Below are 12,546 nucleotides of genomic sequence, written 5' to 3'. Positions count from 1 at the left end.
CTCTCTCGTTTCCACGCTGCCAGAGCGGAAAACAGCAGGCTTGTGCCAGCTTTTTGTGGGAAGAGACTGCTCAACTATCGGTCTCTGCTCAAAGTCAGGGAGACAGATGGTCAGAGAATCAACCCTACACTTCAAAGGAAATGATGCACAGTTATGACCATTAAAGAAAGATGGGACCCTCGCACTTCTTTCTGAGCCTGCTTGGAACGTTATTATTCCCTTTTTTTGTCCTGCTATTATCAATCTCCTGTGAATTTCGTGGAGCTGTTTTCTTTCTCTACCCTGCTGTTTTTCCCTTGCTGCCAATATATGCTTATTTCAATGATTTGAACTGCTGCTTTCCCTTTCTCCTTTTCTGCGCAGCTTTTGCATTGGTTTCAATCTCCAGTTCCTTAGCAGTTGCAAGAACTTTTTTCCTGATTTTCATGTTGGTCTGTAAACCAAAAATACCTCTGATACTGGTGCAATATAGTCATTGAACTCAGGGTTGTGCTGTCTAGAGTTTAAAAAAAACATATGCCACGGAGCGTTGGTGGTATAGTGGTGAGCATAGCTGCCTTCCAAGCAGTTGACCCGGGTTTGATTCCCGGCCAACGCAGTGCTAATATTTATACATTAAGCAAGCTGTAGCTATTCTAACGCAATATGTTAAAAAAAAGAGAAATATCTTGACCAGATTACTCAGCTATTAGATAAATAATAAACAAAGACATAGGAAGGCATCCTAAAAGCCCCGTCTGCGACTTTCTATGTCCTGAAATTTTTATATTTTACAAACAGCAGTCACCACTCACAACTGCTGGTAATAAATGGGCTGCAGGGGGGCAGGCAATGAAACGGCTAAGCCCTTCTGCCCGACCAGCCTTTAGAACTGCAGCATCTCTGCAGTAAAAAGTGTTTCAGGTCAATATCTCTCCCCTGGAAAAAATGTGCGAGACCCACCACCGATAAATGTGGCAAAAGTCCCCAACATTTTCTGCATATTTGTGCTCTTACCTAAAAAGCAGCGCCACCTTGTAGTCATCGCAGGCAACTGCAGCATAAAACCAAATTTATCCGAGAGCAAGGTGAAAGAAACCCAAGGGAACAGCCTCTGTCTGCAGCAGGAAGGTTGGCTGCTTCGAATGGACAGAACTTCCAGTCCTAAGTCCACTCACGTCCCGAACGCTCCCAAACGCTCGCCCTCACCGGGTGCACCTCTGGCTCCCAGGTAAGGCCAAAACCTGAGCATGGTAGCGCAGGATCACAGAGAAGGAGCGGGTGGGGGTGCTTCTGTCTTGACAAAGGCGTGACATGGCTAGTGACTGAGAGGGCCTTGACTTTCCCCTATGACTGACTGTGAGAGGGGAAGGCGAAGATTTTCTGCACCCAGCATGCCTTGTGACATTCTTAGGCAAATGAGGTGAGAGCCCTGCCAGAATAGCTCCAGCGATCCCATGCCACTCCTCTGAAGGCTCCTGATCTGCATAACCACAGCATTTTGAGCAGGAAGCAGAGTGGCGCAGCGGAAGCGTGCTGGGCCCATAACCCAGAGGTCGATGGATCGAAACCATCCTCTGCTAGCAATGATTGAATTTTTTTCTTGTGAGGACCACTCTCTCGTTTCCACGCTGCCAGAGCGGAAAACAGCAGGCTTGTGCCAGCTTTTTGTGGGAAGAGACTGCTCAACTATCGGTCTCTGCTCAAAGTCAGGGAGACAGATGGTCAGAGAATCAACCCTACACTTCAAAGGAAATGATGCACAGTTATGACCATTAAAGAAAGATGGGACCCTCGCACTTCTTTCTGAGCCTGCTTGGAACGTTATTATTCCCTTTTTTTGTCCTGCTATTATCAATCTCCTGTGAATTTCGTGGAGCTGTTTTCTTTCTCTACCCTGCTGTTTTTCCCTTGCTGCCAATATATGCTTATTTCAATGATTTGAACTGCTGCTTTCCCTTTCTCCTTTTCTGCGCAGCTTTTGCATTGGTTTCAATCTCCAGTTCCTTAGCAGTTGCAAGAACTTTTTTCCTGATTTTCATGTTGGTCTGTAAACCAAAAATACCTCTGATACTGGTGCAATATAGTCATTGAACTCAGGGTTGTGATGTCTAGAGTTTAAAAAAAGCATATGCCACGGAGCGTTGGTGGTATAGTGGTGAGCATAGCTGCCTTCCAAGCAGTTGACCCGGGTTCGATTCCCGGCCAACGCAGTGCTAATATTTATACATTAAGCAAGCTGTAGCTATTCTAACGCAATATGTTAAAAAAAAGAGAAATATCTTGACCAGATTACTCAGCTATTAGATAAATAATAAACAAAGACATAGGCAGGCATCCTAAAAGCCCCGTCTGCGACTTTCTATGTCCAGAAATTTTTATATTTTACAAACAGCAGTCACCACTCACAACTGCTGGTAATAAATGGGCTGCAGGGGGGCAGGCAATGAAACGGCTAAGCCCTTCTGCCCCACCAGCCTTTAGAACTGCAGCATCTCTGCAGTAAAAAGTGTTTCAGGTCAATATCTCTCCCCTGGAAAAAATGTGCGAGACCCACCACCGATAAATGTGGCAAAAGTCCCCAACATTTTCTGCATATTTGTGCTCTTACCTGAAAGCAGCGCCACCTTGTAGTCATCGCAGGCAACTGCAGCATACAACCAAATTTATCCGAGAGCAAGGTGAAAGAAACCCAAGGGAACAGCCCCTGTCTGCAGCAGGAAGGTTGGCTGCTTCGAATGGACAGAACTTCCAGTCCTAAGTTCACTCACGTCCCGAACGCTCATGCCGGGCAAGCCCTCACCGGGTGCACCTCTGGCTCCCAGGTAAGTCCAAAACCTGAGCATGGTAGCGCAGGATCACAGAGAAGGAGCGGGTGGGGGTGCTTCTGTCTAGACAAAGGCGTGACATGGCTAGTGACTGAGAGGGCCTTGACTTTCCCCTATGACTGACTGTGAGAGGGGAAGGCGAAGATTTTCTGCACCCAGCATGCCTTGTGACATTCTTAGGCAAATGAGGTGAGAGCCCTGCCAGAATAGCTCCAGCGATCCCATGCCACTCCTCTGAAGGCTCCTGATCTGCATAACCACGGCATTTTGAGCAGGAAGCAGAGTGGCGCAGCGGAAGCGTGCTGGGCCCATAACCCAGAGGTCGATGGATCGAAACCATCCTCTGCTAGCATGGATTGAATTTTTTTCTTGTGAGGACCACTCTCTCGTTTCCACGCTGCCAGAGCGGAAAACAGCAGGCTTGTGCCAGCTTTTTGTGGGAAGAGACTGCTCAACTATCGGTCTCTGCTCAAAGTCAGGGAGACAGATAGTCAGAGAATCAACCCTACACTTCAAAGGAAATGATGTACAGTTATGACCATTAACGAAAGATGGGACCCTCGCACTTCTTTCTGAGCCTGCTTGGAACGTTATTATTCCCTTTTTTTGTCCTGCTATTATCAATCTCCTGTGAATTTCGTGGAGCTGTTTTCTTTCTCTACCCTGCTGTTTTTCCCTTGCTGCCAATATATGCTTATTTCAATGATTTGAACTGCTGCTTTCCCTTTCTCCTTTTCTGCGCAGCTTTTGCATTGGTTTCAATCTCCAGTTCCTTAGCAGTTGCAAGAACTTTTTTCCTGATTTTCATGTTGGTCTGTAAACCAAAAATACCTCTGATACTGGTGCAATATAGTCATTGAACTCAGGGTTGTGATGTCTAGAGTTTAAAAAAAACATATGCCACGGAGCGTTGGTGGTATAGTGGTGAGCATAGCTGCCTTCCAAACAGTTGACCCGGGTTCGATTCCTGGCCAACGCAGTGCTAATATTTATACATTAAGCAAGCTGTAGCTATTCTAACGCAATATGTTAAAAAAAAGAGAAATATCTTGACCAGATTACTCAGCTATTAGATAAATAATAAACAAAGACATAGGCAGGCATCCCAAAAGCCCCGTCTGCGACTTTCTATGTCCTGAAATTTTTATATTTTACAAACAGCAGTCACCACTCACAACTGCTGGTAATAAATGGGCTGCAGGGGGGCAGGCAATGAAACGGCTAAGCCCTTCTGCCCGACCAGCCTTTAGAACTGCAGCATCTCTGCAGTAAAAAGTGTTTCAGGTCAATATCTCTCCCCTGGAAAAAATGTGCGAGACCCACCACCGATAAATGTGGCAAAAGTCCCCAACATTTTCTGCATATTTGTGCTCTTACCTGAAAGCAGCGCCACCTTGTAGTCATCGCAGGCAACTGCAGCATACAACCAAATTTATCCGAGAGCAAGGTGAAAGAAACCCAAGGGAACAGCCCCTGTCTGCAGCAGGAAGGTTGGCTGCTTCGAATGGACAGAACTTCCAGTCCTAAGTCCACTCACGTCCCGAACGCTCCCAAACGCTCATACCGGGCAAGCCCTCACCGGGTGCACCTCTGGCTCCCAGGTAAGGCCAAAACCTGAGCATGGTAGCGCAGGATCACAGAGAAGGAGCGGGTGGAGGTGCTTCTGTCTTGACAAAGGCGTGACATGGCTAGTGACTGAGAGGGCCTTGACTTTCCCCTATGACTGACTGTGAGAGGGGAAGGCGAAGATTTTCTGCACCCAGCATGCCTTGTGACATTCTTAGGCAAATGAGGTGAGAGCCCTGCCAGAATAGCTCCAGCGATCCCATGCCACTCCTCTGAAGGCTCCTGATCTGCATAACCACAGCATTTTGAGCAGGAAGCAGAGTGGCGCAGCGGAAGCGTGCTGGGCCCGTAACCCAGAGGTTGATGGATCGAAACCAACTTCTGCTAGCATGGATTGATTTTTTTTCTTGTGAGGACCACTCTCTCGTTTCCACGCTGCCAGAGCGGAAAACAGCAGGTTTGTGCCAGCTTTTTGTGGGAAGAGACTGCTCAACTATCGGTCTCTGCTCAAAGTCAGGGAGACAGATGGTCAGAGAATCAACCCTACACTTCAAAGGAAATGATGCACAGTTATGACCATTAACGAAAGATGGGACCCTCGCACTTCTTTCTGAGCCTGCTTGGAACGTTATTATTCCCTTTTTTTGTCCTGCTATTATCAATCTCCTGTGAATTTCGTGGAGCTGTTTTCTTTCTCTACCCTGCTGTTTTTCCCTTGCTGCCAATATATGCTTATTTCAATGATTTGAACTGCTGCTTTCCCTTTCTCCTTTTCTGCGCAGCTTTTGCATTGGTTTCAATCTCCAGTTCCTTAGCAGTTGCAAGAACTTTTTTCCTGATTTTCATGTTGGTCTGTAAACCAAAAATACCTCTGATACTGGTGCAATATAGTCATTGAACTCAGGGTTGTGATGTCTAGAGTTTAAAAAAATCATATGCCACGTAGAGTTGGTGGTATAGTGGTGAGCATAGCTGCCTTCCAAGCAGTTGACCCGGGTTCGATTCCTGGCCAACGCAGTGCTAATATTTATACATTAAGCAAGCTGTAGCTATTCTAACGCAATATGTTTAAAAAAAAGAGAAATATCTTGACCAGATTACTCAGCTATTAGATAAATAATAAACAAAGACATAGGCAGGCATCCCAAAAGCCCCGTCTGCGACTTTCTATATCCTGAAATTTTTATATTTTCCAAACAGCAGTCACCACTCACAACTGCTGGTAATAAATGGGCTGCAGGGGGGCAGGCAATGAAACGGCTAAGCCCTTCTGCCCGACCAGCCTTTAGAACTGCAGCATCTCTGCAGTAAAAAGTGTTTCAGGTCAATATCTCTCCCCTGGAAAAAATGTGCGAGACACACCACCGATAAATGTGACAAAAGTCCCCAACATTTTCTGCATATTTGTGCTCTTACCTGAAAGCAGCGCCACCTTGTAGTCATCGCAGGCAACTGCAGCATACAACCAAATTTATCCGAGAGCAAGGTGAAAGAAACCCAAGGGAACAGCCTCTGTCTGCAGCAGGAAGGTTGGCTGCTTCGAATGGACAGAACTTCCAGTCCTAAGTCCACTCACGTCCCGAACGCTCCCAAACGCTCGCCCTCACCGGGTGCACCTCTGGCTCCCAGGTAAGGCCAAAACCTGAGCATGGTAGCGCAGGATCACAGAGAAGGAGCGGGTGGGGGTGCTTCTGTCTTGACAAAGGCGTGACATGGCTAGTGACTGAGAGGGCCTTGACTTTCCCCTATGACTGACTGTGAGAGGGGAAGGCGAAGATTTTCTGCACCCAGCATGCCTTGTGACATTCTTAGGCAAATGAGGTGAGAGCCCTGCCAGAATAGCTCCAGCGATCCCATGCCACTCCTCTGAAGGCTCCTGATCTGCATAACCACAGCATTTTGAGCAGGAAGCAGAGTGGCGCAGCGGAAGCGTGCTGGGCCCATAACCCAGAGGTCGATGGATCGAAACCATCCTCTGCTAGCATGGATTGATTTTTTTTCTTGTGAGGACCACTCTCTCGTTTCCACGCTGCCAGAGCGGAAAACAGCAGGCTTGTGCCAGCTTTTTGTGGGAAGAGACTGCTCAACTATCGGTCTCTGCTCAAAGTCAGGGAGACAGATGGTCAGAGAATCAACCCTACACTTCAAAGGAAATGATGCACAGTTATGACCATTAACGAAAGATGGGACCCTCGCACTTCTTTCTGAGGCTGCTTGGAACGTTATTATTCCCTTTTTTTGTCCTGCTATTATCAATCTCCTGTGAATTTCGTGGAGCTGTTTTCTTTCACTACCCTGCTGTTTTTCCCTTGCTGCCAATATATGCTTATTTCAATGATTTGAACTGCTGCTTTCCCTTTCTCCTTTTCTGCGCAGCTTTTGCATTGGTTTCAATCTCCAGTTCCTTAGCAGTTGCAAGAACTTTTTTCCTGATTTTCATGTTGGTCTGTAAACCAAAAATACCTCTGATACTGGTGCAATATAGTCATTGAACTCAGGGTTGTGATGTCTAGAGTTTAAAAAAAACATATGCCACGGAGCGTTGGTGGTATAGTGGTGAGCATAGCTGCCTTCCAAACAGTTGACCCGGGTTCGATTCCTGGCCAACGCAGTGCTAATATTTATACATTAAGCAAGCTGTAGCTATTCTAACGCAATATGTTAAAAAAAAGAGAAATATCTTGACCAGATTACTCAGCTATTAGATAAATAATAAACAAAGACATAGGCAGGCATCCCAAAAGCCCCGTCTGCGACTTTCTATGTCCTGAAATTTTTATATTTTACAAACAGCAGTCACCACTCACAACTGCTGGTAATAAATGGGCTGCAGGGGGGCAGGCAATGAAACGGCTAAGCCCTTCTGCCCGACCAGCCTTTAGAACTGCAGCATCTCTGCAGTAAAAAGTGTTTCAGGTCAATATCTCTCCCCTGGAAAAAATGTGCGAGACCCACCACCGATAAATGTGGCAAAAGTCCCCAACATTTTCTGCATATTTGTGCTCTTACCTGAAAGCAGCGCCACCTTGTAGTCATCGCAGGCAACTGCAGCATACAACCAAATTTATCCGAGAGCAAGGTGAAAGAAACCCAAGGGAACAGCCCCTGTCTGCAGCAGGAAGGTTGGCTGCTTCGAATGGACAGAACTTCCAGTCCTAAGTCCACTCACGTCCCGAACGCTCCCAAACGCTCATACCGGGCAAGCCCTCACCGGGTGCACCTCTGGCTCCCAGGTAAGGCCAAAACCTGAGCATGGTAGCGCAGGATCACAGAGAAGGAGCGGGTGGGGGTGCTTCTGTCTTGACAAAGGCGTGACATGGCTAGTGACTGAGAGGGCCTTGACTTTCCCCTATGACTGACTGTGAGAGGGGAAGGCGAAGATTTTCTGCACCCAGCATGCCTTGTGACATTCTTAGGCAAATGAGGTGAGAGCCCTGCCAGAATAGCTCCAGCGATCCCATGCCACTCCTCTGAAGGCTCCTGATCTGCATAACCACAGCATTTTGAGCAGGAAGCAGAGTGGCGCAGCGGAAGCGTGCTGGGCCCGTAACCCAGAGGTTGATGGATCGAAACCAACTTCTGCTAGCATGGATTGATTTTTTTTCTTGTGAGGACCACTCTCTCGTTTCCACGCTGCCAGAGCGGAAAACAGCAGGTTTGTGCCAGCTTTTTGTGGGAAGAGACTGCTCAACTATCGGTCTCTGCTCAAAGTCAGGGAGACAGATGGTCAGAGAATCAACCCTACACTTCAAAGGAAATGATGCACAGTTATGACCATTAACGAAAGATGGGACCCTCGCACTTCTTTCTGAGCCTGCTTGGAACGTTATTATTCCCTTTTTTTGTCCTGCTATTATCAATCTCCTGTGAATTTCGTGGAGCTGTTTTCTTTCTCTACCCTGCTGTTTTTCCCTTGCTGCCAATATATGCTTATTTCAATGATTTGAACTGCTGCTTTCCCTTTCTCCTTTTCTGCGCAGCTTTTGCATTGGTTTCAATCTCCAGTTCCTTAGCAGTTGCAAGAACTTTTTTCCTGATTTTCATGTTGGTCTGTAAACCAAAAATACCTCTGATACTGGTGCAATATAGTCATTGAACTCAGGGTTGTGATGTCTAGAGTTTAAAAAAATCATATGCCACGTAGAGTTGGTGGTATAGTGGTGAGCATAGCTGCCTTCCAAGCAGTTGACCCGGGTTCGATTCCTGGCCAACGCAGTGCTAATATTTATACATTAAGCAAGCTGTAGCTATTCTAACGCAATATGTTTAAAAAAAAGAGAAATATCTTGACCAGATTACTCAGCTATTAGATAAATAATAAACAAAGACATAGGCAGGCATCCCAAAAGCCCCGTCTGCGACTTTCTATATCCTGAAATTTTTATATTTTCCAAACAGCAGTCACCACTCACAACTGCTGGTAATAAATGGGCTGCAGGGGGGCAGGCAATGAAACGGCTAAGCCCTTCTGCCCGACCAGCCTTTAGAACTGCAGCATCTCTGCAGTAAAAAGTGTTTCAGGTCAATATCTCTCCCCTGGAAAAAATGTGCGAGACCCACCACCGATAAATGTGGCAAAAGTCCCCAACATTTTCTGCATATTTGTGCTCTTACCTGAAAGCAGCGCCACCTTGTAGTCATCGCAGGCAACTGCAGCATACAACCAAATTTATCCGAGAGCAAGGTGAAAGAAACCCAAGGGAACAGCCTCTGTCTGCAGCAGGAAGGTTGGCTGCTTCGAATGGACAGAACTTCCAGTCCTAAGTCCACTCACGTCCCGAACGCTCCCAAACGCTCGCCCTCACCGGGTGCACCTCTGGCTCCCAGGTAAGGCCAAAACCTGAGCATGGTAGCGCAGGATCACAGAGAAGGAGCGGGTGGGGGTGCTTCTGTCTTGACAAAGGCGTGACATGGCTAGTGACTGAGAGGGCCTTGACTTTCCCCTATGACTGACTGTGAGAGGGGAAGGCGAAGATTTTCTGCACCCAGCATGCCTTGTGACATTCTTAGGCAAATGAGGTGAGAGCCCTGCCAGAATAGCTCCAGCGATCCCATGCCACTCCTCTGAAGGCTCCTGATCTGCATAACCACAGCATTTTGAGCAGGAAGCAGGGTGGCGCAGCGGAAGCGTGCTGGGCCCATAACCCAGAGGTCGATGGATCGAAACCATCCTCTGCTAGCATGGATTGATTTTTTTTCTTGTGAGGACCACTCTCTCGTTTCCACGCTGCCAGAGCGGAAAACAGCAGGCTTGTGCCAGCTTTTTGTGGGAAGAGACTGCTCAACTATCGGTCTCTGCTCAAAGTCAGGGAGACAGATGGTCAGAGAATCAACCCTACACTTCAAAGGAAATGATGCACAGTTATGACCATTAACGAAAGATGGGACCCTCGCACTTCTTTCTGAGGCTGCTTGGAACGTTATTATTCCCTTTTTTTGTCCTGCTATTATCAATCTCCTGTGAATTTCGTGGAGCTGTTTTCTTTCTCTACCCTGCTGTTTTTCCCTTGCTGCCAATATATGCTTATTTCAATGATTTGAACTGCTGCTTTCCCTTTCTCCTTTTCTGCGCAGCTTTTGCATTGGTTTCAATCTCCAGTTCCTTAGCAGTTGCAAGAACTTTTTTCCTGATTTTCATGTTGGTCTGTAAACCAAAAATACCTCTGATACTGGTGCAATATAGTCATTGAACTCAGGGTTGTGATGTCTAGAGTTTAAAAAAAACATATGCCACGGAGCGTTGGTGGTATAGTGGTGAGCATAGCTGCCTTCCAAGCAGTTGACCCGGGTTCGATTCCCGGCCAACGCAGTGCTAATATTTATACATTAAGCAAGCTGTAGCTATTCTAACGCAATATGTTAAAAAAAAGAGAAATATCTTGACCAGATTACTCAGCTATTAGATAAATAATAAACAAAGACATAGGCAGGCATCCCAAAAGCCCCGTCTGCGACTTTCTATGTCCTGAAATTTTTATATTTTACAAACAGCAGTCACCACTCACAACTGCTGGTAATAAATGGGCTGCAGGGGGGCAGGCAATGAAACGGCTAAGCCCTTCTGCCCGACCAGCCTTTAGAACTGCAGCATCTCTGCAGTAAAAAGTGTTTCAGGTCAATAGCTCTCCCCTGGAAAAAATGTGCGAGACCCACCACCGATAAATGTGGCAAAAGTCCCCAACATTTTCTGCATATTTGTGCTCTTACCTGAAAGCAGCGCCACCTTGTAGTCATTGCAGGCAACTGCAGCATACAACCAAATTTATCGGAGAGCAAGGTGAAAGAAACCCAAGGGAACAGCCCCTGTCTGCAGCAGGAAGGTTGGCTGCTTCGAATGGACAGAACTTCCAGTCCTAAGTCCACTCACGTCCCGAACGCTCATACCGGGCACGCCCTCACCGGGTGCACCTCTGGCTCCCAGGTAAGGCCAAAACCTGAGCATGGTAGCGCAGGATCACAGAGAAGGAGCGGGTGGGGGTGCTTCTGTCTTGACAAAGGCGTGACATGGCTAGTGACTGAGAGGGCCTTGACTTTCCCCTATGACTGACTGTGAGAGGGGAAGGCGAAGATTTTCTGCACCCAGCATGCCTTGTGACATTCTTAGGCAAATGAGGTGAGAGCCCTGCCAGAATAGCTCCAGCGATCCCATGCCACTCCTCTGAAGGCTCCTGATCTGCATAACCACAGCATTTTGAACAGGAAGCAGAGTGGCGCAGCGGAAGCGTGCTGGGCCCATAACCCAGAGGTCGATGGATCGAAACCATCCTCTGCTAGCATGGATTGATTTTTTTTCTTTTGAGGACCACTCTCTCGTTTCCACGCTGCCAGAGCGGAAAACAGCAGGCTTGTGCCAGCTTTTTGTGGGAAGAGACTGCTCAACTATCGGTCTCGGCTCAAAGTCAGGGAGACAGATGGTCAGAAAATCAACCCTACACTTCAAAGGAAATGATGCACAGTTATGACCATTAAAGAAAGATGGGACCCTCGCACTTCTTTCTGAGCCTGCTTGGAACGTTATTATTCCCTTTTTTTGTCCTGCTATTATCAATCTCCTGTGAATTTCGTGGAGCTGTTTTCTTTCTCTACCCTGCTGTTTTTCCCTTGCTGGCAATATATGCTTATTTCAATGATTTGAACTGCTGCTTTCCCTTTCTCCTTTTCTGCGCAGCTTTTGCATTGGTTTCAATCTCCAGTTCCTTAGCAGTTGCAAATACTTTTTTCCTGATTTTCATGTTGGTCTGTAAACCAAAAATACCTCTGATACTAGTGCAATATAGTCATTGAACTCAGGGTTGTGATGTCTAGAGTTTAAAAAAAACATATGCCATGGAGCGTTGGTGGTATAGTGGTGAGCATAGCTGCCTTCCAAGCAGTTGACTTGGGTTTGATTCCCGGCCAACGCAGTGCTAATATTTATACATTAAGCAAGCTGTAGCTATTCTAACGCAATATGTTAAAAAAAAGAGAAATATCTTGACCAGATTACTCAGCTATTAGATAAATAATAAACAAAGACATAGGCAGGCATCCCAAAAGCCCCGTCTGCGACTTTCTATGTCCTGAAATTTTTATATTTTACAAACAGCAGTCACCACTCACAACTGCTGGTAATAAATGGGCTGCAGGGGGGCAGGCATTGAAACGGCTAAGCCCTTCTGCCCGACCAGCCTTTAGAACTGCAGCATCTCTGCAGTAAAAAGTGTTTCAGGTCAATATCTCTCCCCTGGAAAAAATGTGCGAGACCCACCACCGATAAATGTGGCAAAAGTCCCCAACATTTTCTGCATATTTGTGCTCTTACCTGAAAGCAGCGCCACCTTGTAGTCATCGCAGGCAACTGCAGCATACAACCAAATTTATCCGAGAGCAAGGTGAAAGAAACCCAAGGGAACAGCCCCTGTCTGCAGCAGGAAGGTTGGCTGCTTCGAATGGACAGAACTTCCAGTCCTAAGTCCACTCACGTCCCGAACGCTCCCAAACGCTCATACCGGGCAAGCCCTAACCGGTTGCACCTCTGGCTCCCAGGTAAGGCCAAAACCTGAGCATGGTAGCGCAGGATCACAGAGAAGGAGCGGGTGGGGGTGCTTCTGTCTTGACAAAGGCGTGACATGGCTAGTGACTGAGAGGGCCTTGACTTTCCCCTATGACTGACTGTGAGAGGGGAAGGCGAAGA

The 12,546-nt window shown here is 47.0% G+C and overlaps 3 non-coding genes across 3 annotated transcripts; all 3 read left to right on the top strand.

Annotated features, from left to right (window-relative positions):
- Nucleotides 1-526: 526 nt before the first annotated feature.
- Nucleotides 527-598, top strand: TRNAG-UCC (transfer RNA glycine (anticodon UCC)). The gene has a single exon. It is a non-coding gene; the product is annotated as a tRNA-Gly (tRNA).
- A 1,522-nt stretch (nt 599-2,120) lies between these two features.
- Nucleotides 2,121-2,192, top strand: TRNAG-UCC (transfer RNA glycine (anticodon UCC)). The gene has a single exon. It is a non-coding gene; the product is annotated as a tRNA-Gly (tRNA).
- A 7,918-nt stretch (nt 2,193-10,110) lies between these two features.
- Nucleotides 10,111-10,182, top strand: TRNAG-UCC (transfer RNA glycine (anticodon UCC)). Its single transcript has one exon. It is a non-coding gene; the product is annotated as a tRNA-Gly (tRNA).
- Nucleotides 10,183-12,546: the final 2,364 nt, after the last annotated feature.

This window comes from Pleurodeles waltl, unplaced genomic scaffold, assembly GCF_031143425.1.
Source record: "Pleurodeles waltl isolate 20211129_DDA unplaced genomic scaffold, aPleWal1.hap1.20221129 scaffold_69, whole genome shotgun sequence".
Lineage (NCBI taxonomy): Eukaryota > Metazoa > Chordata > Amphibia > Caudata > Salamandridae > Pleurodeles > Pleurodeles waltl.
This window is presented reverse-complemented; position numbering and strand designations above follow the sequence as displayed.